This window comes from Tachyglossus aculeatus, chromosome 1 (genome assembly GCF_015852505.1).
Source record: "Tachyglossus aculeatus isolate mTacAcu1 chromosome 1, mTacAcu1.pri, whole genome shotgun sequence".
In the NCBI taxonomy this organism is placed as follows: Eukaryota; Metazoa; Chordata; class Mammalia; order Monotremata; family Tachyglossidae; genus Tachyglossus; species Tachyglossus aculeatus.
Window position 1 is genome coordinate 120,795,649 of NC_052066.1, and position 4,951 is coordinate 120,800,599.

The 4,951-nt window shown below is 42.9% G+C and overlaps 1 non-coding gene across 1 annotated transcript; it reads right to left on the reverse strand.

Annotated features, from left to right (window-relative positions):
* Positions 1–4,542: 4,542 nt before the first annotated feature.
* On the reverse strand, positions 4,543–4,684 carry LOC119933819. Its single transcript, XR_005452693.1, has one exon. It is a non-coding gene; the product is annotated as a small nucleolar RNA SNORA7 (small nucleolar RNA).
* Between the last annotated feature and the right edge of the window lie 267 nt (positions 4,685–4,951).

Genomic DNA, 4,951 nt, shown 5'->3' on the forward strand with positions numbered 1-4,951 from the left:
TATTTACTATTTATTTTGTTAATGATGTGCATCTAGCTTTATTTCTATTTATTCTGACTTGACACCTGTCCACATGTTTTGTTTTGTTGTCTATCTCCCCCTTCTAGACTGTGAGCCTGTTGTTGGGTAGGGACCATCTCTATATGTTGCCAACTTATACTTTCCAAGCCCTTAGTATAGTGCTCTGCACACAGTAAGCGCTCAATAAATATGAATGAATGAATGAATGAATGAATGAATGAAATGTTCCCCAAGTTCCTGAGACTGCTGCATAATGGAATGGTTGGTTGGCTTAGAGTTGAAGGTCTCCTGTCTGATTCTTCTCCCATCACTGATGACAGAAAGCAGACCTGTTTGATAGATCCAATCCTGTTAATAATAATAATAATAATAATAATGGCATTCATTAAGCACCTACTATGTGCAAAGCACTGTTCTAAGCGCTGGGGAGGTTACAAGGTGATCAGGTTGTCCCATGTGGGGCTCACAGTCTTCATCCCCATTTTCCAGATGAGGGAACTGAGGCCCAGAGAAGTGAAGTGACTTGCCCAAAGTCACACAGCAGACAAGTGGCAGAGCCAGGATTTGAACCCATGACCTCTGACTCCAAAGCCCGGGCTCTTTTCCACTGAGCCACGCTGCTTCTCTAACCAGCATTAATCTGTTAATCTGTTATCTGCTGTCACACTTGAGGATGCAGTCGATCAATCAATCAATGAATGGTTTTTACTGAGCACCTACTGTGTGCAGAGCATTGTACTAAGCAGCTGTATTTCCAGTATGTCTACAACCCACTGATAATCTAGTTCGGCAAGCTATTAGCCTCCTCATTGTCTTTGAGACAGTGATCTATGAATTGCTTTTTACAGACAACCCTGTTCTGGAGGCTCACACAGAAGAGACCGTGCAAAAATGATTATGAATTGCTTTGTAGTTACCACACAACTACGCAGATTGGCAATGTCTGAAGAAAATGTAAGTAATGCAGTGGCCCACACCCTAGACCAAGCTACAGGTTTTCATCAACAGCAAAAACTTTAAAGCCATCACCAAATTCTGCTACCTAGGCTGTGCTCTGTCCAAAAATGCAAGTACAGTAAACAGAATCAAAAAGGCCAGCGTGGCTCTGAGAAAGCAGCAAAATGGAATGTGGTGACAATGGGGCATCAAACTTCATACTAAGTTGATTCATAAAGTCTTTTAGCATCCAACTGCCTATATGGTTGTGACATCTGGACCTACCACAGAAGACACATTCAGCTTCTAGAGCAGTTTCACCATCTATGAACCAAAGCAACATCAAATGACATGAAAAGATCACCAACAACAAGGACCTTTCATTCATTCATTCATTCATTCAATCATATTTATTGAGCACTTACCGTGTGCAGAGCACTGTACTAAGCTCTTGGAAAGTACAATCCAGCAACAAAGAGAGACCATCTCTGCCCACAGTGGGCTCACAGTCTAGAAAGGGGGCAGGGAACCTGAAACATAAACAGTTCACCAGCCCTGTAGCAAGGCTCACGGCAGCACAGTTCTGCTGGATGGCTTAGATGAGAAGAATGGATGATAACCAGAAACCAAGGCAGCTGATGTCTGGTGAGCTGACAGGCAGAAAGACAGAATAAGTAATCTAGCACTGATTTAGCTGTCGACTCTGTGTAAACCAGGGAAACCACTGCAGTGCATAGACCAGCCTGACGTGCGGTAGTCATGTTTAGCAAAGATCCCAAGAGGTAAGCTCAGAAACACAGAGAGGCCTTGTGTGGGACAAACCTTTTAAGAGCAAAAAGGACTTGTACTTACATTCAGAAAGTGTGGTAGCATGTGTTGGTCACTCATCAATCTTTTTAGCCATATTGATAGGATCTTAGCATTGGTAGTGTCATTTTAGAAAATGAAGGACAATTAAATAGACACATACATGTGAAGAGAGAGATCAAGTGTGAGAGAAAGAGACTTCATAAGTACTTCCAAACTTCAATCTATTCAATTGAGTGGGAATGTTTTCCAGGAAATAAAGTGTTCCCTTGAAATCCTAGCCCAGCCAGACAACAAAAACAATCTGAAGAATGACATTTAAAAACTACTCCTTAGGAATTGACTTTTCTCAGAAGGTGTAGTTAATGGACTGGTGAAAGCTGCTGTAAGAAACAGCTTCTCTGGGAACTTCGTTAGGCTTGCTGACTGAGTTTCAAGACATAAGATTTCTGGAGTGATATCTGATATTTGAGTCTTCTAAAGAGCTTTACCATCACCAGTCCTCAAAGAACACTCAGGAAGTACTTTGAACCCTCTGTTTAATAATAATAATGTTGGTACTTGTTAAGCGCTTACTATTTGTCAAGCACTGTTCTAAGCACTGGGGTAGATACAAGGTAATCAGGTTGTCCCACGTGGGGCTCACAGTCTTCATTCCCATTTTACAGATGAGGTAACTGAGGCACAGAGAAGTTAAGTGACTTGCCCAAAATCACACAGCAGACAAGAGGCAGAGTCGGGATTAGAACCCACGACCTCTGACTCCCAAGCCCAGGCTCTTTCCACTAAGCCATGCTGCTTCTCTATTTCTCAGGATAATGGAGACAAGGCTTGACACAAATAACCTGAAACACAGATGATCATCAGAATTTTCAAATTAGGCAGAGATGCATTGCATTTAAAATATCTTTTTAAACTCCCAGATTAGGAGATGGAAATTTTTTTGTGTAGCAGAGCATTTGGAGTAAAAAGAGTCAGTCATATAGTTGGCACACTTTAACATAGTTTTATATCCTCAAAAAGAAATAAAGTATGAAATAAGAAGAAAGTTAATATTTTGTACTTACATGACCATTTTATAATGGGACAGAGTGGGGGAAGATTAAAATGAGGGAGAGCAGGAGAAGAAGGGAGAGGAGAAAGAGAGAGAATAGGGAGAAGGAAAGAGAGAAATGGAGAAGGAGAGAAAGAGAAAGAGAGCAATGGTTAGGGAGAGAAGGGGAAGAGAGAGAGAAAGAGAGAGAGAGAGAGAGAGAGAGAGAGAGAGAGAGAGAGAGAGAGAAAATAAAATTATTCCTTTCACTGGGGAACTGGGCCAGGGGGCAGGAGGGACCAGAGTTGTCAATCAATTGTATTTGTTGAGCACTTACTGTGTGCAGAGCACTGTACTAAGCGCTTGGGAAGTACAAGTTGTCAACATATAGAGATGGTCCCTACCCAACGGTGGGCTCACAGTCTAGAAGGGGAAGACAGAGAACAAAACAAAACATATTAACACAATAAAATAAATAGAATAGATATGTACAAGTAAAATAAATAGAGTAATAAATACGTACAAACATATATACATATATACAGGTGCTGTGGGGAAGGGAAGGAGGTAAGGTGTGGGGGTGGAGAGGGGAAGGAGGGGGAGAGGAAGGACCAGAGTGGGCTCAGTCTGGGAAGGCCTCCTGGAGAAGCACAATGCAATCCAACAATCAGTGGTATTTATTTATCACTCTATTAAGAACACTCTATTAAGCACTTGGGAGAGTACAATATAAAAGAGTCGGTAGACACAATCCTTGCCGTCAAGTATCTTACAATCTAGTGAGAAGTTTCCTTACCCTTTCCCTCCCTCCCTCACTTCATCTCCTGCACCACCATCACCACTTAGCTCTCTGGACCTCATGTCCACGGAAGCTGAATCTCCTCCTCCAGCCCTGGCTTGGACTGTAATAAGTACATGTGGCAGCTGGCCTGAGGGTTGTTCTTGTCCTCTTCCACAGAATTTTCCTACTCAGCATCTTAGGTCAACTTCCAGCCCTTTTCTGGCTCAAAGCGGGGTGGTGAGCCAGCTGCTTCCTGCCCCAAATCTGTAAGTGCTCAATTACTACTGATTGATTGACTGGACCGGTGCCACCCTTATAGCGCTGAGTCAAGAGTGGGCACTTGTGCCCACATCCTAAAAAGGGCTACGTACGGCTGAGAAGCAGCATGGCCTAGTGGAAAGAGCATGAGCCTAAGAGTCAGAGGACCTGGGTTCTAATCCTGGCTCTGCTAATTGCCTGCTTTGTGATCTTGGGCAAGTAATTTAACTTCTCTGTGCCTCAGTTTCCTCAACTATAAAATGGGAATTCACTCCTACTGTGAGCCCCATGTGGGATGGGAACTGTGTCCAACCTAATTGACTTGTTCCAACCCCAGCACTTAGAACAGTGTTTGACACATAGTAAGTGTGTTTAACTAGTACCATAAAACAAACAAAAAAAAGCCAGTCCTTGAGACTTTGAATATTCTTAAAAGAATTATTCTTTAAATCACCTTTGATCTCTAGACTGTAAGCTCACTTGTCGTTTCTTGTCCTATGCTTTCAAGTTATCTCCAACCCATAGCGACTCCATAGGTGCATCTCTCCCAGAATGCTCCACTCTCCATATTCTGATAGTGTACCCATAACGTTTTCTTGGTAAAAATCTGGAAGTGGTTTACCATTGCCTTCTTCCGCACAGTGAACTTGAGCCTCTGCCCTCGACTGTCTCCCATGCCGCTGCTGTCTAGCACAGGTGAGTTTTGACTTGTAGCAGATTTCCTGCCTTCCATTGGCTAGCCACTGCCCAAGCTAGGAATGGAATGGGTAGGCCTCTGCTTGACCCTCACTCCCATAGCTGAGACTGGTAGAGTACTGGAAACTCTCCAGGTGCAATCCTGAGAGGGGGTAAGCTCTCTAGACTGTAAGCTTTTTGTGGGCAAGGAACATGTCTAGCAACTCTGTTGTATTGTACTCCCCCAAGCATTTAGCTTAGTGCTCTGCACACAGTAAGCAGTCAGTAAATACCATTGATTGACTGATTGATTACTGTAGAAATATTACTCAAAACAGACAGGAGTCTTCTTGTTGTTTTAAGTAGTTCAGAAAAAGGCCCCCAACAGTTCCATGTAGTTGCATGATGGAGCAAGATTTAGGAATCAACACCCAAAATGG